Below are 26,478 nucleotides of genomic sequence, written 5' to 3'. Positions count from 1 at the left end.
TCTCAGGACCACAGGGTTGGGTTCTAAGCAGCACAGCATGGCCCAGCAAGGTTCCTGCCTCCAATCAGTGTCTCAGTCACCTCCTTACCGAGAGAAAAATGTCCCAGTCCCCTTCTTACCGAACCCTGCTTGCTGCCAAGTATATACACACACACACACACATGCACATTACATATACGCACACATGCATGTATGTGTTGGAGTATGTATTACTTTAGTTTTGAATCTTACTATTTTTATAATTTTATATTTATATTTGATGCCTAGTGTTCAATATAAAATATGCTAAACATTGGGCATAGTTTCATATAATAAATTACAAGCTTAGTTATATTTATTATTGTGCCTTACATTTTATATTCTGCTGTTTTTATAAACCATAGGCTGGAACCATATACCAAGTCTATAGATAAGTGTAAAGTCTAGTTCCTGGAATCAAAATTAATCTGGATGGGGGAGATGTGAGTAAGAAGCAACATCTATGAAAAGATACTGAAGTTCTAGTCAACTTCGTGCTTAAGATGAGTCAACGGTGCAAATGAACCCACCTCAGGAGCTCAATGGTTGTAATCCAGTATTCATGAGAAGAAGGGAGTCCACTCTGGCCTGAGTGGGTCAGTCCCACCCTGATCACTACCCAGTTCTGGAAGCCACAGTATAGGTAGTAGGCAAGGGATGCCCACAAACTGGGGCACATCCAGGGCTAATCAGCAGGAGTGTGACACTTCTGCAAAACGTTGAAGAAGTGACTGACAATACAAATAATTCAATGGAAAGGATAAGAAGTCAGTGGAGACCTCGTTAAAATACAGAACCATGAGGACATAAATGTATGGGTTCGTGGGAATCCAAAATGTGTTAATGGAAGCTTACCAAGATATAAAAAAACTCAGCTAGCTAAAATAATTTCAACTGAACTTCACATTTTGAAGGCTCTCCTTGATCTGATGTCAAGCCTTTTAAGAACAGTAACTTGACAAGACATTCTGTACCCAAAGTTCTTTGAGCCTAGGACAGCAAAACCATTGATGTAAACAGCAGACCTACAAAATTACTCACCCTAAAAAAGTGCCAATGCCACATAGAGCATCTCCACACTTGAGGAAGTGTGTGGGCATCCCAGATGGTATATGGAAGATCCATGGGGAAAAAAATGACTTTTCTCAAGGGCATGTCATTGAAATGGTAAATGAATCCAATTCCTGTTTCTTCCCAAGCAAGTGTGTGTATGTGTGTGTGTGTGTGTGTGTGTGTGTGCACATGCCCATGCATACGTGAGAGAGAAGACAGGAAACTTATGCTTGTAGAATTGGGTTTTAATTCAAAGACAAGAATTTTGCTCCATCAGTGATCTTTCATATACTGCATTTATACTATTTGTTATACAAGTCCTTCTGAGATGTCACACCAGAAAGAGAGAGAGAGAGAGAGAATGAGGCTGGTTTGAATTCTTCATCTTGTTCCTCAACATCCACCTCCTTTACATTTTCCTTCTTCTGATGAGAAGTGTCAACCATCTTCTCAAATTCCCCAGCCAGAATTCTGACGGTCACTCTGGACCCTCTACTTCCCTTGCCATGCCTACATCCAACTGATTATAGATCTTCCACTCACTCTCCTGAGTATCACTTAAATCCACGTGGCCAGCACCTGAGCTTAGGCTGCTGACATCTCTCACCGAGGCTGCACTGATCCCCTGGCTTCCAGTATGACCCCTTTCATGCCATTCTCCTCTCTGCCACCAAAGTAATGCTTCTAAAAGGCAAACCTAAACACACCATAGCTCTCATTAAGATCCCTCAACAGTTCCTGATAGTCCTCATGACAAAATCCCAGTTCCTTACAACAGCAAGCAGGGCTGTGTGTCAGTTCATCCCTACCCAACTCTCCAGCTGTGTCCCCTCCCCACCCCTGCCCCCTGCTCCAGGCAGACCTCACCACCTGCAGTGTGCCTGTCCAGAACTCCAGGTTTCCAGAAGTCTATCCCTCCCACACCTCCCTGCTTAACCCATTCATTGCTACACTCCAAATAGAGCATCTCAGTGCTGAGCTCTTTCTCTAGAGTTTTGGGCCACAAGCACATGTCAATGAGCGATGGAGGCCATGGTCAAATCTTTGCACAGAGGTCACAACGACTACTAGGGTAGCTATCTGGAAAGGTATAGAGACATGAAGTTGAAAGAAAAGGTTTCTGGAAGCCATCAGTCATCCAAGGAGAGTGAGAAGAGAGGCAGTGGTAGGAGGCTGGTGGATGCCGGCATCTAATGTGCAGCAAACCTGAATGCCTCTCAGAAGCTGGGCAGAATGTGAATCAGGAAGGGGCCTTAACATCAGCAATCAGGCGTTTGTGGGCAGCCTCTCAGAAATTAATTCCAACAGTATTGGAGGGAGTATTCTTTAATATTTTACTTCTCTTCCTTTATAAATAGCATTGTTAATGTCCCCAGTGTCTCTGACCTGTTCGTTTCCACTGTTTGCTATACGCTATTGCAACCTATTACTGAAGATATTTCCAAACAACCATACAATTTCTTGTAAACTCAGCAGAAATAGAGAATTATCTACTTGGGCTCTCTAAATCATGATTTGGCATAATTTACTCAAAGACAGTCTTTCTAATCATCCAGATTATATCTGATTCCCTTTTTATTGCAGACAGTGCTGTTTATTCTTCATCACTGAAATATTTCTTAGGTATCTATCACATTCAGATGACTTCATGAACTTTCTTCCCCACTATTGCCTCTATTAGTTGCAATCTCATCCTGTAAATAAAATTCTACTGACAGTTGCTAACCACAACTTCCCTTATCATGATTTAAATTGACATTTGTGTTCCAAAACTCACAACTTTTCAGTCACTTTTGAAGACAGTTGTTTCTTTCCATTCATCTCTGCAACCAGGGCACTGTATCTCCTAGAGTCACCACTTGCATTTTAAGGCAATGAATAGTATTTGTGTTTGTTGGTTTTTTCCAGTGAGGTGGAATCACCACTAAGTTTCTCTGGCAGGGCTGAGCCTTTCTCCAACTAGTTCTTTAGAAGCTAAAGCATAGCACAAATGTCTTATTTTTATAAATTTCAATTGCCAAAAACATGTCTTACATTTATACATTGACTTGTTCAGCGCCCATAAGTACATATGATCTTGCTGGACAGTTCATGTGTGCCACGATATTGGGAATGGTCCTTTAGTTGAGAGCCTTCTCTCTTATATCAGGACAAAATATTTTTTCCTTTTGTTTCCTTTTCTCATTCCTTGATTCCAACATTCTAGTCCTACTCTTGAGCTTTTCTGCATAGTCCCTGATGTCCACAACCCAGGAGCCCCGTGTTTTTGAGCCCCAGGTCTTGCTGCACCTCCATGTCTGGTCTGCCTTCCCCTACCTTCTTCATTGTCTCTCCCTACCCATACTTGACATGATAGGCTGCCCCTCATGCACTCCCACACTTCTGCATTGCGTCTAGGGTCTTTTGACAAGACCGAGTGCCTCTGTCACTTGAGAGATTTTAGTCACACTACAGGATGACTATTATCCCATAACATCAGCTTTCTCCTCCCTCAAGATCAGCTTTCCCCACTGGCTGAACTCAGGAACTTGAAATCCAGTATACTTTTGTGAATTTTAAATTGAGCTCTCGGGGGTTCTTCCAAGATGCTGGCAAACTTGCCTGTGGAAAGTAGTCTCTTTAAAACCTGCTTTAAATTCAGAGTTTTCTCCATATTGTTGTTTATTGCCTCAAACTATCTTTCAGCAAAGGCATTTTTCTTACATGAATAAAAATTTCAAACACTTTAATGGGAACATTAAATTCTGCTTCACTTGGTTCTCCCCAACTGCAGTAGGTCTTTCGTCAAAAGCCCTGACAGGACCACAACTCTTTTCACTTTTTTATAAGCAACTTGTTTATAGGAATCTGTGAAATGAAAGCTCCCCCCGCCCCCATCACCTGGGTCTTGTGGCCGAGGGTCACCTATATTTAACCATTTGGATTCAGGTTGCGAGACTGTGAGATTTGGGAACCATTCAGGCTCTATGAACCACTACAGTCCCTGATGTCCACAACCAGCTGTGACCAGCTGCTATGAATTCCAAGGTGAACTGGCACCATGGAATGAGGGGTGAGGGGGCAAGGGGTTCATAATCCTTCTGATTGTGCTTGCAGAGAATAAACATTATTCTCACTTTATTTTGGAGTAAGTAGTTCATCATTTTACCTTTAGAGTTTACATTTATGGCCATTACAATTTCTTTTAATTCTAAAATATTAATCATGTCACCTCTAATTCCATTTAAGTGAAAAGTCACAGTTGCTGGAAGAAAAAAGAAAACCTCCTGGACTTCTCATAGAGTGGTGATGGTAGAAGGATTTCTATAAGGAATGTTTTTGAAAGCGACTAGACGTCTTTAGCTCTCCACACAGCCCTAGGAGAAGTGAGGGCCTTAAAAGGCACTTCCACATGCCACACGCAGGGAGCAGGTTCAGCCCTCTTGTGTCCCATCAGACCAGGGGTGCTGCCTTTGGCTCTCCTGGGCATATAGCAGCCACATGCAGGTCCCAGAGAATAAGTGACTAGGGAAATGCGTCATGTGTCCTTCACTTGATAGCACACATTGCAAAGTGGGTGGAGAGCCTGAATACTCAAGAAAATAAAACCTTTAGGTTTTATTAACCTAACCTTGTTAGGTTCCACTTCAGCTTCTTCAGAAATTGTTTGCACTCCATTCTTTTTCTCTTTCTTTTCTAGGCACATCTGCCTACCCCTTGTATTATGTTCCATTCCTACTCCCTTTTGTGAAAGCTGAGAATTTATCTACTCTGGAGTTAAATTCTCTGGCGGGAAAGCCCATTGTGCAGTGGCTGACAATACTGCCAGTACACAAATACCACCGGTATATATCCCTTGAGGCCAGGAGCTCCTGAATGATGGTCTCAGGCTGCCTCGGCAATGCCTGTGGGTAGATCTACAGCCATAAGATGAAAAGAGCCTTCATGAAATCACCATGACAACATTAGTATAACTTGAGGCACTGTTTTTCCCATGAACCATCAAAAAAAAAGTGGGTGCACACATTTTTTAAGCCATTAACTTCAGAGCTATAAAAGTAGTGAACATGTTTTCCTTTCTCCACCTCTCTTACTTTATCAGCTCAACATGATGGTTGAAATAAACCTGTCCACTAACTCCTGATGTGAAGCAAGAATAAATGTGACTTTTACAAGCTGTCAGAATTTAATGCTGTTCAGAAAATGTAGTCTGGTTTTTCAGGTGCAACGGTGATTACAGACAGCCTTGAAAAAATGTTCTTATTACCTTTTTAGAGTTGTGGCGTCCGTCAGATCTGATCTTTTGCGGCCGCCTATCTTCATGTCAGCTATGCAAATGCCCACAAATAAATGAAACTTCCTATGGACTCCTATCGAAGATAGCAATGAAGAAAAGCTACCCACCCAAACATTGGAGTAACACAGCCCTATTTAGAGGACACGCTGTAACTACTAATAACACTGAAGATAAATCAGAATGCATGAAAATGGCTACACTGTGGTTGTACTGCAAGCAGACAGATGGCAATCACACATTTTAAGGAAGTTCTCAGAGATTCATTAATTGCCTAGAAAAGGACACAGAAAGATCATGTCACCATTGGACTAGAATCTTGTTTGAAATAGAGTTGAGAGGATATCTAAATTAGATCCATCAATGCCATCATGTTACAGATGTGGCTGATATTGGTGAATTCTAATTAATGGACTGTTTCTATGTAATAGCCATGCTCCACAGTTCCCAGTAAATTGTTTGAATGTTCATGCTATTTACTGACAGAAACTGAACTTGTTTTCACAGGGTAGAAGTAGTCTTGATGTTATTTGATATCAAAATCCACTCCCGAGTCTAAAAGCTGCCCTTTACATTAGGAAAGGCTGGACCATAAACCTTCCTCACCCCAGGGACCATGGCTTCTACTCCCTTAGTAACCTTCCACTGGATAAAGGACAGTCCCCCATTCACAAGGTTACTTGATACCCCTGACTTACTCATTGGTTGAGGGATGACAAGAGTTAGTGGTGAAACAATAGGGTAAGGAAGAGGACTATGCACGGGGCAGGGGTGAAGGCATGACATGTCAAAAGCTCCACCCCTGACTGCTTGTAAATGTCATGTCATCGACCACAGCACCACAGTGGAATGAACTGTCCCACACTTACCCTAATTTGCTCATTTGTCTAACTTTAACAGAGCCCTCTAGTTCAACACTGAGGCACATTTGGGTGTTACTTGAGAGCTAAACATTTAACACCCACAGTAACCACTTTGGAATGCCACCATTTCCCTACTAGAGGAAAGCATTTGAAGTGTTATGTGACATGGAGCGGTAGATAATTCCTGAGAAGCTCATTGGGTGCAACTGACAAGTCTTCCATGAGAGGCAACACTGGTTTTAGAGCCAGAAGACATGACATCAAGTCCCAGCTGGCCCACTTAGAAGCTATGTGGCCTTGGGAAAATCATAATCACACTTAGCACCCTTCCTTTTTTGTATGAAGGGATGGTCACTATCCCAGCCCATAGTAAAGGGCTATTAGTAGGAGGATCAATGTGTAACTATGACTGCCCTGCAGGCCACAGAGGGATATGCAACATATAAGTATGCTGTTCATCTTGCTCCCCCCGACCACACACACACACACACACACACACACACACACACACTTATTCTGCATGGCAATAACAAGACCACAGGTGTCCTCAACAGGTAAGGAAAGCAGTATCTAGTGGCTGAGAAGCAGGGACACACCACCTGTCATGACCACCAGAGGGTTTCCCCATCTCCAGGATATGCCACCCACAGGACAAATCCAACCCTTGGGCAACTGCTCTGACTTTAGGAAGCCTAGAAGTGTAGAGAACACTATGGAGAACACTCCATAGTTAACACTAATGATGCTCTCTGCACCTGTCCCAGAACTTTCACCTCTCCTTTCTCAAAGGACACGCGTGTGCGAGGGTGGTGTGGTGTCATGTTTACCTAATTACATGAATTAAGTAACATTCTGTAGTCTATAATACTTCCATGAGTGTACTCCCTGCTGGGTAACAACTAGGTAGTCTTCTCACAAGGAGCACTCAAATCAAATTACACAAAAGACAAAATTAGTCAAAGGGGTCCCTCGATAATCACGGCCTTCATGTGATCCAGGAGCTCACACCCTGACTGGGTCTTCTGAGGTGAACACCAAGGGGCAAACCTCTCCAGACCCTTTCTCAAAAGTATGTTTCAGTATGAGGAAGGCACAGCCTCTGAAACATGAGCTGTTACTATGTGCTGGGCACTGCAAGTGAGGCATTGAGAATGCAGACATATATTCCATCTGAAAGTGTTTACCATCTAGCACCCACAGAGCACACAGGTGCGTGCACAATCAGAGGTGTGAACAGCTGAACAGGTGCTATGAGAGCACAGGAGGACAGGAAGAAATAAGGTTACCAGATCTGGAGGCTAGACAAGATTTCTCTGGAATAAACATTAGAGTTAATCCTTAAAGGGCCAAGGAAAGTTAGCCAAGGATAAGGATTTCTCTCAGCAGAGGGAATAGCATATATAAGACAAAAAGTGAGAAAGAACATGCTGGAAATACCAAGTACAAAGTGAAAAGTGGCAAAAGATGAGATAGGAGATGTAACAGGGACATGCCAAGGAGGATCTTATAGTCTATGGGAAGAAGCTGGAGGTCAGTCCTATAGATCAGTGACCTACCTTTGAGGATTTCAGAGCACCCTGATAATATGACAAAAAGCTCTCGTCCCCATCCCAAGTCAAATGGCTCAGACACTCAAGAACACTCACTTTGTCCCCTGCGTGCCTGCGAGCTGGTGGACCCTGACTGAGTATGGAGCTCGGCCCCTGGAAGCTATTGTGGGGCCTCTAGCGGGGTGTGGAATGCTCAGAGTTGTGTGATGGTAATGCTGGCTCGGGCCGAAGCTGAGGAGGGCATGTTATACTGAAGCAAGTCCAGGACCAGATAGCACAGAGACATTATCTCATCAAAAGATGGGGAGGGGGGCAGCCCCAGTGGCGCAGCGGTTTAGTGCCGCCTACAGCCCGGGGTGTGATCCTGGAGTCCTGGGATCGAGTCCCACATCGGGCTCCCTGCATGGAGCCTGCTTCTCTCTCTGCCTCTCTCTCTCGCTCTGTGTCTCTCATGAATAAATAAAAAACAAAATCTTTAAAAAAAAAAAAAAAAAGATGGGGAGGATCTGAACAGAGTCCTGACAGGGTGTCTGGAGAGCCATAAACAGACCTGAGAACAAACATTCCAGGAGTGGCTGACAGAATACCTCCAGGAGGCGGGGAAGGAGAGGGTTCCCCTCAGGCTTTGCTCTTTGGGAGCAGGTTTTGGAAAAGAAGCAGCACAGCTCAGCCTGAGTGTGTGTGTAGCTGGCAGTGGGAGCAAGGGATCCCCAGACACGTGCTGGTGGGGAGTCGGGTTGGGAGCTCCTGAGGTAACTCTGGGCTGTAAGACAGAAGTCTAGCTGGGACTAGTCAAGCCATGTGAGCAGATGAGCGTGGCCACTGGCGAAGTGTGCAGGAGCACTAAACCTGCAGTGATAAGCAGAGGGAGTACATCCATGGAGGAGAATGATTTAATTTTAGATTTTAGATATTTCTAGTACTTGCAAAACAGAAGCTGAGAGAAGGAAGGAACAGGTGGATGCATGTGGAAGAAGCAAGACAAGAGTCTGCAGTGGGGACAAAGCAACAGCAGAGGAACAGAGGGGAGGAGGAGATGCTGGAGGAGGAGGAATAGAGTAAACATTAATCTGAAGGTCCCGAGAGCGAAGGTTTAGAGGCTGGAACATGCAGTAGATCAAAACCACGAACGCACGGGATGGTCTCAGGTGGCCAGCAAAGGGATTTCCCAAAGACTAAAAGAAGTGAGCGAAAACTCAATCTTGAAAATATTCTAAAGATACAAGACATGGAGAGGAAAGAGATGCCCCCGTGTCTGCATTGTTCTTTACGGATTTCAAAATGATGCACCATCTCTAGTGGGTAATATGAGATGCATATGCATCTATTAGATAATATTAGAATAATGTTATCGGATCATTGTGCCAATTTTATAAAATTGGAAACCCCCAGGGGCTAAGTGACTGGCCGGAGGTCACACGTGGCCGCAGGGCACAATCACACCGCGAGCCCTGCATCCCTGGGAGGTCATAGCGCATCCTGCTGCCTGCCAGTGGGGCATGGAAACCAGACCGAAACAGTAGAAAAATGATGTGAAGGAGGTAAAACTCTTTCCCTTTCCCTCCCCCCTTTGAAAGGACACACTTCAGTAAAACTTCTAACACTAAAGGAAAAATAAAATATTCTTTCTGCCACTGAATGAAACTGACCCCCGGAGATTAAATAAATACTTGAAGGAAAAGAGAGGAAAAAGAGATGTTTTTGTATTCAAAATCTTTCTGCGGTTACACTTATTTTGTAGTGATGAAGAATATCAACTGTTGGTAAAGCACATTAAATATGCTAAGTGCTCGCCTATGCATAATAGCTCCGAGCGATCTGCCAGGGCTCAAATGAGATGTTGAATAATGATGGCACATCATGCCATGTACTGTCGCTGAAAATAAATCGCCATACACAGTCCTAATCAGAGGGATGTCATACAAGGTTTTGACAAAACAGTATTAACTCTCATAATTTGGACTCCATAAATAAACTTGCAACATGTCAGCTAGGTACTTATTGACTGAGATGAGTAGGGAAATAGTTTGCCCTTTTGGGGGGTTCCTGAAATACCCCATTCTGATTTTAAACCAGCGTCGTGGTGTTTCCATAAAGGAAGAGGTCAGAGACCGTCTGACTCAAAAAAAAAAAAAAAAAAAAAGAGCAAGCAACTTTGGGTAGCTTCCAGAGACCAACACTCTTTTCACATTACATGAAAATCAATGGTCGAATGTGTGCGCTCTGGTTTTGTTTTTGTGTTTCATCTGAAAGCTAGTCAAGGATTTCTTGATGAGAACCACAGGTACAGGAAACTCAGTCAGCATGTTCTCCATCTGGGAACAAGGCTCAGTGAATTAATCTCCACGTGCTAAGGGCTGTAATCAAAGAAAGAGTTCTTCACTAAAGAGTTAGCTTTGGCATAGGACTGAACAGAAGTACACTCTTTGGACTTGCGAGTGTTGTTTCCAAATAAAATCAGGAACTTTTAAAAAAATTTTAAACTCAATTTATCAACATATAGTATAACACTCAGTGCTCATCACATCACATGTCCATTTAAGTGCCTGTCACCCAGTTATCCCATGCCCCCATCCACCTCCCCTCCAGCAACCTTCTGTGTGTTTCCCAGTATTAAGAGTCTCTCAGAGTTTGTCTTCCTCTCTGATTTTCTCCCACTCAGTTTCCCTCCTTTCCCTTATGGTCCTCTGAACTACTTCTTATATTCCACAAATGAGTGAGACCATATTATAATTGTCTTTCTTTGACTGACTTATTTCACTCAGCATCATACCCTCCAGTTCCATTCACGTCCATGTAAATGGTGAGGATTCGTCCTCTCCGATGGCTGAGTAATATTCCACTGTGTATATAGACCACATCTTCTTTATCCATTCGTCTGTTGAAGGGCATCATGGCTCCTTCCACAGTGTGGCTGTTGTGGACATTGCTGCTATGAACATTGGGGTGCAGGTGTCCCAGTATTTCACTACATCTCTATCTTTGGGGTAAATATCCAGCAGTGCAATTGCTGGGTCATAGGGTAGCTCTACTATTAACTTCTTAAGGAGCCTCCACACTCATTTCAAGAGTGGCTGCACCAGTTCACATTCCCACCAACAGTGCACGAGGTTTCCCCTTTCTCCACATCCTCTCCAACATTTGTGGTTTCCTGTGTTGTTAATTTTAACCACTCTTATTGGTGTGAGGTGGTATCTCATTGTGGTTTTGACTTGTATTTCCCTGATGACGAATGATGTGGAGCATTTTTTCATGTGCCTATTGGCCATGTGTAGGTCTTATTTGGAGAAATGTCTGTTCAGGAACTCTTTATTGTGCTTTTTCTATGTGCAAAGCACTATGGCACGCACTATAGGTGATACAAAGAAGCAAAAGCTTCCATCTCTATCCTCAAAAAACTCATAAGCAGAAAACAGATGGATAGTTGCCAGAGGCGGGGTTGAAAATAGGGGATGGGTGAAATGGATGAAGGTGGTCAAAAAGTACACACTTTCAGTTATAAAATAAGTCCTGGGATATAATGTACAGCATGGCAACTAGAGTTAACAATACTCTACTGCATATTTGAAAGTCACTGGAAGAGTGTTTCTTGAAAGTTCTCATCATAAGAAAAGAAATTTTGAGGGAATCCCTGGGTAGGCTCAGCAGTTTAGCGCCTGCCTTTGGCCCAGGGTGTGGTCCTGGAGTCCCGGGATTAAGTCCCACGTCGGGTTCCTTGCATGGAGCCTGCTTCTCTCTCTCTGCCTCTCTCTCTCTCTCTCTCTGTGTCTCTCATGAATAAATAAATAAAATCTTTAAAAAAAAAAGAAAAGAAATTTTGTGACCCTGCATGGTGACCAATGGTAACTAGAATTATTGTGATGATCATTTCACAATATATACAACTATTGAATCATTATGTCACACACTTGAAACTAATGTAATGTTATGTGTTGATAATATCTCAATAAAAGCAACCTTATGAGCATGTTGGAAAAGACATTTGGGTGATGGGAATTCAAGACATAATACCAGGTTCATGGAGAAATGAAACAGTGTGAGAAAGTTCCAGTCATGTTACTGCTGAGCGCCTCTGCTCATTTCCTTTGTGGTCCCACACGTGTGTCCTGGCCTCAGTTTCTCAGCTCCTGGGAGTGGCTGCTGGGAAGCGTGGGTGCCATCACAGCTCCCACCATGGAGCCTGGCGCCCAGCGAGCCCTCCACGAATGGTAGTGTTTGTTCTTGCTGCGCTGTGATTCCAACACTAGTAAGTATCAGATTCCGCTTGATTCCATGCCTCCCTAGCAGGGCCCTAACTGTAATCACATTTCCATCTTCTTCTCATTCTAAGTTTTGGATGGAAGGATGATCGCTGAAGGAAAGAAAGGCAGCAAAGCTGATTCTATCACCCATTTCATGCTCACAAAGCAAGATGCCCTGTGCTCCGAGCCCTGAGTCAGGAACTTGCCCATCCATGTCAGACTGTCACCCTTAATCCATTCATCAAATAGATTAGGAAAACATGCAAAACATGTGTAAAATCCTCTTGTACACTGCAAAACACTCTCACCAAATGTGAGGTGCAGTTTTAGCTGCTGCCATACAGAAAGTTAGCCTGGTGTAGCCCAAAGGACCCAGGACAAATCCCCCATTCTTCTCTGCATGAGCTGTGTGAAATGGGGCAAAGCTGCTTCATCTCAAACAGTATTTCCTTATATATAAATTGGGCTGATAACGTAATCATAAGGGTTAAATAGCAGAATGTTTGCAAAGCATCTAGCATAAAGCCTGGCATAATATAAGTTCTCTGTTTTATATATATATATATATATATATATATATATACACACACACACACATATATTCTCTCTTATAGACCCCAGAGGCTTTTGCTCACAGACTTTCTGATTGTCAAAATCTGGCTTTCCAGATGATAGAGTCAGGACCAGTTTTATTTCAGGACCCACCCTTGATAGCACCAACATAAACACAAAGTACTTTTTTGTTAGGCATTGAGGAGTCTAACTGATCTCTACCTAGAAACATATAGAAGGCATCAAAATTAGCAAAGCCCTACCCTGCTCCTTGTGGATCCCACCCCTGTACCTACAGTATAGAATCTTTAGGATGTCTATCTTCTTCCCCAACTTTGGCTATTTTTAAATGAAGAGATAGGAACTTCTGTACTCTGCTTCCCATTAGTGTTTGAACACCTTTACCATGTGAGAGCTAGAATCCCTTATCCTTCCCCTGTCTGCCAGAGATGGATCTTCCTTCTTCGCCTTATCCTGCCCTATGAATGCTGGATCCTGAGAGCATATATGTGGGTTTGAGTGCTACACTTGGTGCTAAGACATCAAGAATACCATGACAATCTGGGAACTTCTACAGTGTTCAATACACACGTTTCTGAACATGCCAAGAGTACAGAGGAAGAGGACGAGAGCCTCAGTTGGGACTGGAAGAACACCACCAAAAGGACTCCCTTTGTGGAATGTGTATTGGCGTGATGCAAGGTGGGGGGTAAGTTGAAAGGGGTCCTTAAAAGATACCGTGACATGCAAATGTATGCCTGCCTTTAGAAATGCCAAGAACATCTGAGCTGCTGAGCAGAATGTAAGACATGGTAGTTCTTCCTTTCGTGCATCACGAGGTCAGAAACAGTCCCTGAGACTATGAAACCCACTGCCACCCACCCCATGGTACCCCACAGTGTGGGGGAGTCCTGGCCCTGAAGGGTGCTGGGGGAGGAGAGCACTTAAAAATTGATCATCGTCATGTGAATGATCTGTGTGTCCTGGAGGAAAAGTGGCCAGTGGTTCATTCTGTCACTTTAACAGACATTGTTCATAGGTCTACCGATGCTAATTCTGAAACTTTCAGGATTTTGAAGGGTAATCAAAGACACTGGGGAAGTTCTAGCACCATCCCTAATTCCTATTTCCCAGATGCAGATGCTGGTCTCAATCTAATTTGGAAACTTCATTCCTAATTACACACTAAATCAACTCCCCCACTAGAATGTCCGAGTGGCTCCAAAAAAAAAAAAAAAATATATATATATATATAATATATATATGCTGTGGAAATATTGCATATATTATAGGTACAAATTTATGGACAAATGTAAATTGTGAATATATAATTAAAGAATCCCAAAACCAAAGTCTGGCTCTGGGAATTGAAATTCAGTGGAGGTATGAAAATTTCAGTCAGTGTTTAATTTTGTACTTTGTAATCACGTGTCACCATGTATCTCTGCATAATTACTACTTTGTTTGTCTCTTATCATCACCACTGAAAGTCCCTATTCTTTAATTGGATATTAAACACATAGTCACAGTCCATGGAATGCATAAATGCCTTTTCATAATGCCGGTCATCTGGAGCTCTGGCATATTAATTTTTGGCACAGCATTTGAGTTCGATTGAAACTATAGAAGCGACATTTGTATTTGGCTAACTTAAGGGGTTTGCAGGAGCAAGGACATTCAAAGTTCGCCTACAGCAATGAGCACTAAGCTGCCTTTCTCAGATGGGAGGCTCCGGGGCAGTCGGAGCACATTTCAACAAAGTGTTAGCCATAATTTGGCTATTTGTGCAAACCAACGATAGTGGGTTAAAGGAATGAGCTAGAAACAAAACTCATTTGAGAACAACAACAACAAAAAATAATAATAAACTGACATATTCTATCAAATGTTTATAGTAAACTTATTTCTAAAACCTGGTTTAGGGGCACCTGAGGGGCTGTTGGTCAGGCATCCAACTCGAGATTTCGGCTCAGGTCATAATCTCAGGGTCATGGGATTGAGCCCCGCGTCGGGCTCTGCGCTCTGTGTGGAGTATGCTTGAGACTCTCTCCCTCTACCCTCCCCCAAGTAAATACGTTAAAAATCTTAAAAAAAAAAAACAGTTTAGATGTGGTCACAGCACTCAAATGAAGTGTGGATTTGCATCCAGTGAAGTGGTAACAGGAAATAAAGATAGAGCTGGCATCCTTAAAACAGAAAGGCCATCCTTTTACCAGGAGCTCAGAGGACAGTGGAGTCCAGTGAAGCAAAGCCAGCCCCACAGAACGAAGGAGGCAAGAGGCACCATTTCAGAACAGAGAGACCTGCTCACCACTTTGCTGTCTGTGGAGGCCCTGACCTGTCAGGCACTAACAGAAATCTGCTTCAGGACCCTACACATCATGATCTCAGGGTCATGGGATCAAGTCCCGCATCTGGCTCCCTGTTCAGCGGGGAGTCCGCTTCTCCCTCTGCTTATGTTCTCTCTCTCTCTCTCTCTCTCTCTCTCTTTCTGTGTGTCAAATAAACAAATAAAAACCTCTAAAATATAAATAAATAAAAAATAAAGATTCTACGAAAGCTTATGAGAGCAAAGACTTGCTCTGTTTTGGTCACAGCTGTATCCCTAGCTCTAGAAGAATTGATAGGCCCTCAAATAAATGTTTATTGCATCAATAAATAAAAGTATGAATGACCAAAAATGGGAAAAAATACCAGAATATGATTATATAACATTAAGCAGTTTTCTTTCTATAAGTTTTCTCAGAGCCTGCTAATCCCTAGGGTACACACCACAATCTTTAAGAGGTAATCTGCTTGGCATGTTTCCCAAATATAATTTACCACAGAAACCTTTCTCTCAGATCATTTGAGACTCATGTTAAATGGAGAACATGAGATTAGCAGTGTTTACACTCCAAGGACCGTTCTTCCTTAGGCAAGTACACACATCATTTTTAATAGTACTCTGTTTGCAGTAGTGATGATCAGTTCTAATGCTACGTGTTTCTGAAATAATATCCTCAAATTATCTCACACTGTACATAAGCAATCAATTCCAGTATGGTGTGAGCTATCAATCAATTGATTCATCAATCAACAGAGAGAGCTGTGATCTTGTGCAAGTGTGCATATCACGTATGCCTCTGGCTCTCTGGGGCCTCTCTTTCCGGTGAGTGTCCTGTTTCCTGGCAAACAGTGTTGACCTATATTGGTTCATGGGACGTTGTACAAGTGGTAACTTTATACCTGCCACCAGAAAATAAAGGAAGGGGTCCTGCTGGCTATTCAAAAGCATGTCATCACCAGGGCTCAAGGAGCCTTCAAGATCCTGGTTGATGGGGCAGAAACAGTGGTTACCGAACGTGCTCAGATGATGTAGAAGGTATGTTAGGGCCACTCAGGCTGTGGCCTGATGGCAGCTGGCAGAAGTCCATGGTGACAGGGCTACACCACAGACTGAGCGGGATGGAGCCCTTCAGGATGGGACCTGCCCTCCTAGCTCCCACAGTATGCTGGCTCAGACCCCACCCAGGGGTCAACTATGGGGGGGTAGTTCCACCAGATGAGCACCCTGAGCGGGCCTTCCATGCCCAAGGCAAACCTGCGGCAGGACAGGGGAGATTGGTGGAAGTAAACAGCTCTTCTCAGTTTCCTCCCTCAAACTGCTTTTTTTTTGTTTTGTTTTTTAAAGATTTTATTTATTTATTTTAGAGAGAGAGAGAGAGAGAGAGAGCACAAGCAGGGGGAGCGGCAGGCAGAGGGAGAGGGAGAAGCAGGCTCCTCGATAAGCGGGGAGCCCGATGCAGGGCTCGATCCCAGGACCCTGAGATGATGACCTGAGCTGAAGGCAGATGCTTCACCGACAGAGCACCCAGGTGCCCCCTCCCTCAAACCTCTGCCCTATTTCTCCAAATATCCGAGGAGGCCACCACAGTGTGGCTGCTACCAGCAGAGGCTCATGTTCCTGGTGCTTCTCCACGTATTTTCCAGGCCATGTGACTGCATGAGCAAATGAAAGATGACATCCAATGTCAGACCAAAATGCATCTTGAGAATAAAAGTACAGGAAAGTTCGCCTGTTGTCAGGAATTTAACCATGAGGAAAACTCTCCCGAAGGGTTTTTTGAGTAAAGACTTCACCCCAAAGGGCAAAGATGTGATTCGCTTCAAGGACAGGTTCCTGGGGTCCAGCAGCATGCTCATGGCGGGGCAGAAGCATGAGTGTGAAACAGGCCCAAGCTGGGCTGGCCGTTGGTCCTGGTGCTACAGGCAGGTTCCTGACACCACCAAGCAGAGGCTCGGACTCTCCCTTGCCACAAAGATGAAAGTAACTAGCTCTTCCTCGCTTTCCATGAAGAAGATGAGCAAGAACAGTGTGCGAAATTGTTTCATCTTGAGCAAGGTTTCCTTTCTCTTAAATCATCCCATGGTAAATACCAAATAATATGTAAGTATGGCATCTTGGCAGGTGGGTATTTAAAAGTCAGTAGTAAGCCTCATGTCTATTTAAAAGGGCAGCCCTTCTGCTCAATGAAGATGTAAGGGAATTGAATTAGCAGTTGTCCATCTGCTGAAGTCAAGAGAATGGTTAGGAGGTGGGAACAGAGCCAAGAGGCAGGGCACACCCAGAGGTGGCAGGATGGGCGGTCTCAGCCCCCACATGGGCCCTGTGGCCCCAGGACGGAGCGGGAAGGCTGCATGCGAAGGCCCACTGGGAAGCTGGGGTGGCACCCGAGGCCGCCTGTCACTGTGCACTCATGATGAGCATCACACCTGCTCCTTTCATCCACTCCCTTTCCTGGAGTGACCTGGCCACGTGGCAGTGGCCTAGCCATCACCCTGCTCTGGCTCTGTGAGACCGAACTCTGATCATGGCTCCTCTTTGCCCCTTGGTGTCGCGACCTCGGGGTATGACAGCCAGCTTTATGGGGTGATGGATTAACAGGGTCTTCCCCGAGTGGGAGCCACATTTCTGCCACCCCATTTGTCCAGACATAAAGGTCTCGTGACTAGAACAATGAGACCCAGGCAGTCATTGATCACTCTAAGTTAGACAACATTCACGTGGGGATTTGGAGAAATGCACCTTCCTGGTCATGTTCACGTATCTTAAAAACATTCCTAGAAATTATGAACCTTAATGTTTTCCCTCTGTTGCCTATTGATTCATATTTAAAATACCATTTTTTAGGGATCCCTGGGTGGCACAGCGGTTTAGCGCCTGCCTTTGGCCTAGGGCGGGATCCTGGAGACCCGGGATCAAATCCCACGTCAGGCTCCCGGTGCATGGAGCCTGCTTCTCCCTCTGCCTGTGTCTCTGCCTCTCTCTCTCTCTCTCTCTGTGTGACTATCATAAATAAATTTAAAAAAAAACTGTTTAAAAGACCATTTTTAGCACTCACATTAATAATGCTTCTTGTTGTCATTTTTCTGGTGTAGCTGTACATCCAGAGGTAGAGAAATTTAATTATTTTGCTTAAGGAGAGAGTGGACCTATGCCTGTATTAAAATATTCTGCTTATGCCAAAGAGGGGATTCTTTGGATTCTTCTCCAGCCCCTCCCCAACACTCAGGACTCAAATCTTCACTTTGTACTAAGTGACCTGGGTTCAGAATGGAAACAAAGGTGCAGGCTTTGTGGTTGTTCCTTGCTGGGTGGCGCTCGCTGTCCCAAATCAGATCAGATGTCAGGACTGCTGGCATTACACACACACCCAGCCTGGATGAGAATTACCAGTCCTGTGATGAGACCTTCAGGGTGGCCAGGGGGCCCTCACAGCCTCTGAATCAGCCCCAAGGGGCTTGGCTTTCGCAGCGGTCGAGGTGTGGTCAGGGTGAGGGTCCCTCCCGTCACCACTAGCTCTAACAGCTCACTCACAGCCCTGGGACTGTCATCTGGCAATGCACTGACATTTAACGGACTTGAAGACAAAGATAGCTTACAATTCAAAGTGGGGCAGGAAGACAGCGGGGGTGATGCTGCAAGGTGTCTGCCATCCAGCAGGCTCTGCAGTGCTCATCTAAAGAGTCACCTCAAATGCCAATTGTCACCAAAATACAACCATCAGACTCCCATCTCTCAGGCCAGATGTCTGACATGCTGCTGCACCAACTCAGTATGGATCAGACCCCTCCACTTCATGATCCCAACCTTGTCATGCACTGATCACGGGCATGTGACAGATATTCTGTTGGAACCACTTCTATCCTGGTACCACCAAGGCAATGCACATCTAGGGAATCAACCACAGGAATTCCTGCCATGGGAAGCGCCCCAGGAGGCCAGTGGCAGGTGGCGGGTGGGCAGGTGAACAGAGAGGGTGTACAGTGCAAAGAAAACCATCCCTCCCCATTTCTTCAAAAACGAGCTGCTCCACCCTCAGACTCCCAGTGAATAACACCCAGGCCTACCAACAAGGGTAGCTTCAAAGCATGTTGAAGAAGTTAGAACCAATGCCACTGCCATGCATCTACTCCCTTTTAATTTCACCTATAGCGGTTAGGCCCACAGTGCCCGGCAGTAGGCAGTACACAGGTGAAGGGATGAACCAAGATCCCCATGAGTCTACCTGAAAAGACGACTGTGCCAACAACACAGACAATGTTAGCACAGCCTGGCTTGTGCTGGGGTAGGTGAGCAGGGCGGCAGGATCCCCGAGGAGAGAGAAACAGGCAGCTGTGCTCAGAAAGGAGGGGCTCTGTCCTTGTGGAGAAGGTAATCTTGATGACAGAAAGGAGGAAGGAAGGCATGCTGCATAGAAGACACAGAGTGAACAGAGCTTTATGAAAAATGACTTTTTGAAAAACAGACAGAAAGGTGGCATTGCTTTACATTTGCAAATTTCCTTAGTGCCGGGCCTAATGAAGAGAGCTATAGTCTCAGGTTTGCTGATGCTCAAGTCTGGCACAACATCGTATGCCATGCAGCTTCTGGAAAATGCCATCATACACTCATGAGAGGATAAGTGGGAGAGGCAAATACCATCTTATTATCATGATGAAATTAGTTTTAGGCCCTGGAAGGTAGACCACTGCTATTAGACATGAGATCCTGGCGGCAAGGAATAAGCCCAAGTCACCCATAGGTCCCCAGACACACACAGTCACAGAGTAGGTACCCAGTGAACCAGTGGGTAGACTGATGTCCCAGCAGTTAACAGTATTTTGCATAAAAACAAGTTATAGTTTCATCTACTCTTTTAAAAACATTGAACACAAAATACCACAGCTGTAGTGATGTGATGAATTGTTCTGTTTCATTCCATCATGCCTTATAAGCCATCAAAAAAATAAAATGATAAATAAAATAAAATAAAATAAAATAAAATAAAATAAAATAAAAACCAGTGTCTACTAATGAGTAGTGACCAGAGCTTTAGAAATGTCTTCTTTTAAGCTACTGACCAAATGGCAGGATATATGGAGGTCATACAAAGAAAAGCATTGGGCTTAGAAGAAACTGGATTCCAACCCAGTTCTAACTGAGCCAGCTGCGCGGCCTGAGGAAAGTCATGCACGGCGTTTTATTCTCTCGGCTATAAAAGAAAGCAGTACTGCAGCCACTTGACCTCCACTCTTCTGCTGTTCTGACCACGGGTCCCTCCTTATAAGCCACATCTGTGATCAGGTAAAGACACCACCTCTTACCCCTCTGAAACCTCTGCTCTCAGGCTCGCCAAGATTCTGATCAGAGTGATTTTTCTTCAGTAGAGTACCTGCCTGGAGAAAAGGTTTTGTCACATTTTCAAATGTATGTTTGAATCCCTTCAAAATTATTGATCTGAAGAAAATAGAGAAATATTTTTTCAATAGTTTTTAAAGTGAGTGTATCTACAGAGGATCTTCTTAGAAACAAGGCGATAGCAATATTCTTTTCCTGCCAAATTCAAATGCCATTTTGAAGAGAACAGAGAGATTACCAGCTGATTTCTCAAATTCATTTTTTACATATGAAAAGCCACTTATAAAAAAAATCCGAACTATCTTCAGCTAATTCAAATTTATGGAACCTGCACATTTCATATTTAAAAATCCAAATAAGTCAACCCCAAGAGGAAGCATACACAATGTCTGTACTTGCAATAATCTTAAGGATAACACATAATCATTTCATGGATTCATAACTGTATTAAAAGAAGCGATGTGGGCTGTGTACCAGCTTAAGATTTGGGATCCAGCAAACCGGCCTCATCCCTGGGGACAGAGGGCGCACGCCTGCCCAGCACTGCTGGTTGCTACAAGGGGCTTCCAGGTCACTGGCATAAACTCCCCACCTGGGGCTCTATTTGCTCCCACCTCACTTCCCTGGCTCACCTTGCGTGTCCCTCTGTCGTGCTGGTTCTGACCTGGACATTCCACGTCTGCATCCCACCGGTCTGATGGACCCTGCTGCTGAGTCAGGGCCCTGCCAGGCTGGCCACCATTAACCACTGGAGGTTTTCTATTTCGATTGCTCTGTTACCAACCAGCCTTGTGAGGTCACTTGCCTTTGGCAAGTCATAATCTCCCCAGGCTTTAACTTTGTCGTCCATGAAGTGGGAATAATAATCCACACGCTGACACAGACTGCCTGAAAGACTAAAATGCTTCATTGACAAGGTGACTTTCCATGTGCAAAGCCATGCCACATATTGAAATTATGGGTTTTCCTTCAATCCTTACATAAGCCTTAAAGTAGCCCTCTCATTTAAGGAACTCCTAAGAACTGGGAAACGTGGTCTTTTCTCTTATTATTCAGAATGTCCTGGTTCTTTCCTCCTACAAGGCCAGGTACGGAGGGCAGTGAATGTCATGTAAAACTTTGAGCATCAGTCCCATAGCCTTCAGAAACTGAGGTAGCTTTGAGGTCACTCAAGGGCCTTGTGGACAGCCCTCTAGCAAATAGGGAGTTGGTGATGGATACGTTCCCTCTCAGGTCACACTGCTGGAAGCTGGGCACGAGGCACGGTGACAAGGTGCTGCAATGACACTTCTTCTCAGCAGAAACTCTGCCAAGTGCTGAGACCCGCCAGGTTGGGAATTGCAGGTTACAGCAGTACCATAAAAGTCTGCAGCCGTCAGAAGCATTGCCCTTGCCTGGGGCCTGTCCTCACTGATTAAGAGATTGACAATTCACTATGCATAATGTTTTTCAGACCAAGGGAGAAATCTCTGTATGTCCACTATTTTCCAACTTCTGCCACACTGAGGGCATTTAGAAGTCCCTGACACTGTTTGTAAACACCACTGCTATTAGATGAGGTGAATAAACCTGTCTACCAAGTTTTATTGAAAGACAAACTGTGGTTAGTTAAGTGAAAGAGCTAGGGCTGCAGCCATTTAGAAATCTACGTGCTGCAGCTCTGAGTCTCCACCAGCACATGTGCCCCCTGGGACACATCTCCCAAGTGCACGGCCCAGGTTTAAGAGAACCTGTAACAGAAGTTACACAGCCTTTTAGTCTTTCAAAGATCAGAACATTGTACTAATGCCAAGAGATATGGGACCTGGAGACCTTGAAACATTACAACGTCAGTCCCTAAAGGTCAGCCCTACCTCTGATCCCAAAAACTAGGAACTAAAGTTTTGCATATTGTTTGCTGCAATTATAATATGTATATTTCTTTTGTAAGGAAATTCTGGGGTCAAACTTATAAAGTTATAACATCATTTTCCTTCAAACTTCTATGTAGTTTAAATAAAGCTAATAATCTCAGAATGCATCCTATGAAACCAGCTGATTTCACAGCATTGAATTATGTGTAGGACCACAGTATCAATATTGCTTTACATGTTCGTCATAAGTCATGACTTATAAGTTGCTTAAGGCTTCATTCTCTTCTCCTTTCAAACCTACAGTTTGAACTGCAGTGAATTTTGCATTTCAACTCAGAGTCTGTGTTTTGTTTTGTTCTGTTTTTATCCATCATTCCCTTGTGAACTTTGGGAAGATATGATAAAATAAAAAATAACTAGACATTTATGAATGAGTATGATATGATGTCTGATCCTTGAAATGGTTGGTGATGATGGTATGATGATGACTGTAGTTTGCAGGTTACAAAAATCTGTGGGGGCAAATGCTTCTATAGTAAAAATCCAGTTGGATCAAAGTATAGAGTTTCAGTAGAGAAACTAATATGTTCAGGTGAAGCATCATCTATTGCATTGATTGCAACTAATTAAAACTCTTCATTAATTATGTTGCCATTTATATAAAACATGGAAATTTTCATTTTGGGCAGCAAAAAGATGTGAGGTCATAAGTGTTTGCTGTACATGTTCACTATAAATCACTAAAAAAAAAATCATAAGTGATGTCATTGGTATTCCCAGTAATAAGAGCCAGGATTTACTGAACATCCCCCAGTTGTAAGGGTACCATGCTACATTCTCTAGGGAGTGCAATGATGAACAAAACAGAAGCTTTGTCTTTGAGACCATTCTAGACTGGAAGATGGAAGAAAAGGTACAATGAAAAAAGTGCTAATGAGACACATCCATTGTATTTGGGATGACAGAAGGGATAAATGAAATTTGACTCTGGTGTGGTAAGAAAATGTTTCAGATGAGAAGAGGACTTCCTGCCATGGAGGAAGAGAGGGAGAAACTGGTAGAGGGGCAGCTCACACAAATCACTCAGTGTGTGCGGGGAACACAAGAAGTCTGTTTTGCTGGAGTTTAGACCAGACTCAAGCTAAAAGGGAGAGTATAAAGTTTCAGTTATACAAGATGAATACACTCTTAAGATATGCTGCACAACACAGTGCCTATAGTTAACAATACTGCACTGTGCACTTAAAAATGTAATAGAATAAATCTCATATTAAGAGTTCTTACCATATGGGAGCATTATTTACAATACTCAAATTATAGAAGCAGTCCAGGTATTCATCAATAGATGAATAAATATGTGATATATATATATATCACATCTTTATATTCCTATGTGTGATATATATATCACATGTATATTCCTATATATATACATATATATATATATATGGGAATATTATTCAGCCATTAAGAAAGAATGAAATCTTACCATTTGCAACAACATGGATGGAACTAGAGAGTATAATGCTGAGCAAACTAAGTCAGTCAGAGAAAGACAAATACCATATGATTTCACTCATAAGTGGAATTTAAGTAACAAAACAAATGAGTAAAGGGAAAAAAAAAAGAGAGAAACAAACCAAGAAACAGACTCTTAACTATAAAGAACAAACTGGGGCTCCTGGGTGGCTCACTTCATTAAGCATCTGAGTCTTGATTTTGGCTCAGGTCATGATCTCAGGATTGTGAGATCGAGCCCCGAGTGGGGCTCTGCATCAGGTGTGGAGCCTACTTAAGGTTCTCTCTCTTCTTCTCCCTCCACTCCTCCCCGCCCCTCCCCCGCCTGTCTAAAACAAAACACAACAAAAACAAAGACAAAAAAATCTGTGGAGAACAAACAGAGGTTTATCAGAGGGGAGGTGTGGGGGGGATGGGATGGGAGAAGTAGGTGTTGGGGATTAAGAGTACACTTGTCGTGATGAGCACTGGGTGATGTATGGAATCGTTGAATCACTGTATTATACACCTGAAACTAAAATAACACTGTATGTTATGTTAACATATTGAAATTAAAAGTTTTAAAATTTTTTAAAAACTTCTCATACAAAAATGAAAAGGACACAAGGAAAGTTACCTTGATTGTGGCAATGATTTCATGGTTCATGCATATGTACAAACTCATCAAACAGCATATGTTACATATGTGCAATTTTATGTATATCGCCTATATACCTTTACTCTAAAAAAAGTAAAGAAAAACCCATGCCAGTTACATCGATCAGTTCTTCTCCAGACACAATGATTTGCTTAGTCACTGCATCTAAAGATGCTTCTAGTCTTAATATATATGAAAAACCAGCATGATCCAATTATAAGTGCCAGGAAAAAATATGAAAGTAAGGGTAGTTTTAATTAGGTTAAAGCTTTATGTTCTGGTATACAAAGGAATCTCTTAAGAAAAATTTGCTCACAGAAAGTGGACAGTTGTCCTTTATTGAGCAAGTATTTAGGGAATGCCCACTCACAGGGGTCCATTTGGGGCACCTGCTACATGGCACAGCTCCAGGCCCAGAGCAAAGGGCACCCCAGATGCAACAGTGCCTGCTCTCCTGATCCCTCCTCACATGGGACCCTTTCTTCTGAATTAGGGCAGTTCTATTCAGGAAAGAATTCATCCATGTTGTGGTGACCCCAAATCAGTAAAGGGTAGATCAGAGAAAAAAAACCCTGCCCTCTTCCCTTTGGTTGCCCTGTATAGCAGAAAAAAAATGGTGGTGGGGAGAACACAGACTACGAAAGTACTCCTGTAGAGTGGGGGCAGGACTCCAGCCTGCCCTTCCAGGTGGCTTCACTGCTGGTGATGTGCCAGGATCAGCACTACAGTCAGCCGGCTCAGACCTGCCCTCTCAGAAGGGCACCTGTGCATCATGACAGCCTTGGTGTGTCTCCCAGGCCAGTCCGTCTTCCCTCGGCCAGTGGGTGCTGAGGTTTACAGCTCATGGTTAAAGCCTCTCTACTTCCAGCATCAATGTATTCTTTGCCTATTTTACTTTTCCTATGGTTCCTTCCATTTCTTCTAGGAGTGTTTGAATGGCAGCTCTTGGTGTCCATCTTTTCCAGAATACAGTTTGATCCTGGAAAATCAAGCTTGATGTCAGGTGCTGTCGTGGTCTGTCCCCGTTCTGAGGACTGATCAGATGAGAAGGTTTAAATCAGAGGGGCTCTCAGGGCTCTAGAATTAGTGCCTTCTAAGACCTGCCTCTTGCTTGTATGCTGTGTGTCAAGCACTAGGTGACACCCCAGGGAGACACACTGGGTTATTTTCATAACAGGGGAGGTGGATTTGCACCAAGCTGCCCCAACTTACACACCCCTGGGACAAACAGCACCCATCCCGAGAGCAGAGCAGCAGCCCCTGCAGCAGCCAAGTGATCCAAGAGGAAGGTTCCAGGGGCTTCTCTCCTACCACCCACACCTTTCTTTTCACCTAAAAGTAAATGTTTAATGATAGGACAGAGAGACAGAACATATTTTAAGCACTATTAGAACAAAGAAGCAATCTAAAGGAATCCTATAATTTTAAACCAAGATACAAGAAGAAAACCTAAATGTTTTATTTTCAGACATTACAAATTACTATCATATTTAGGAGCCAGAGGTAAGAATTTACGGTGATTGTTTTATTCGAAACCAGCGGGTAAAGCAGTCAACATCTGCACACCAGAATCTCCCTCCACAACTTTCTAAGAATAACACACCTCAAGTTCTTTTTTTTTTAATTTTTATTTATTTATGATAGGCACACAGTGAGAGAGAGAGAGGCAGAGACACAGGCAGAGGGAGAAGCAGGCTCCATGCACTGGGAGCCCGACGTAGGATTCGATCCCGGGTCTCCAGGATCGCTCCCTGGGCCAAAGGCAGGCGCTAAACCACCCAGGGATCCCCCACACCTCAAGTTCTATGCATTGCGATTTGTCACAGCACCATGAGGGCCTCTGGGCGGCACAAAGCTTGAGTGAGGGGTGGGGGTTACGGGCAGTGTGCAGAGCATAACTCAGTGAACAGAATCAGAAGCAGGATCTCTGCCTTCTCTGCTTCTTGGCACCTAAATGCTATTTGTTCCATGGCTGCAGACATCGGAGTTGGGACATAAGACCTAGGAAGACCATCGACAACTAGGTTCACCTTCAGCTCTGCAAATGCATAGGAGGGTGAGCATAAAGGGAAGTGGATGGGATGGGGACTCGGGTAGGCACAGGTTCAGTTAGAGCAGAGGTGGAGTAGGTTATATATCCAACTGCAGGTCAGGATGAAGGGGCCAATTCTAATTAACTTATCTGAAATTCATCCAAGAGACAAATTCGCTGCAGTGCAAGCCCATGGGACCATTTTGTGGGGAAGAAGAAGGACGA

General features: G+C 43.8%; 2 long non-coding RNA genes across 5 annotated transcripts in view; both read right to left on the bottom strand.

Annotated features, from left to right (window-relative positions):
* LOC119875952 overlaps window positions 1-20,972 on the bottom strand; it is a 53,477-nt gene extending 32,505 nt beyond the window's left edge. For all 4 annotated transcript variants that reach the window (XR_005353320.1, XR_005353318.1, XR_005353319.1 and 1 more), the window contains exons 1-2: window positions 20,846-20,972; window positions 20,180-20,251 (exon numbers count right to left, since the gene is read on the bottom strand). This is a non-coding gene — a long non-coding RNA (uncharacterized LOC119875952). The remainder of the gene's footprint in view (window positions 1-20,179; window positions 20,252-20,845) is intronic.
* Window positions 20,973-24,592: 3,620 nt separating this feature from the next.
* LOC111092948 overlaps window positions 24,593-26,478 on the bottom strand; it is a 47,344-nt gene continuing 45,458 nt past the window's right edge. Inside the window, exon 5 of the long non-coding RNA XR_005353317.1 lies at window positions 24,593-25,553. This is a non-coding gene — a long non-coding RNA (uncharacterized LOC111092948). The remainder of the gene's footprint in view (window positions 25,554-26,478) is intronic.

Source organism: Canis lupus, chromosome 1, assembly GCF_011100685.1.
Source record: "Canis lupus familiaris isolate Mischka breed German Shepherd chromosome 1, alternate assembly UU_Cfam_GSD_1.0, whole genome shotgun sequence".
NCBI lineage: Eukaryota > Metazoa > Chordata > Mammalia > Carnivora > Canidae > Canis > Canis lupus.
This window is presented reverse-complemented; position numbering and strand designations above follow the sequence as displayed.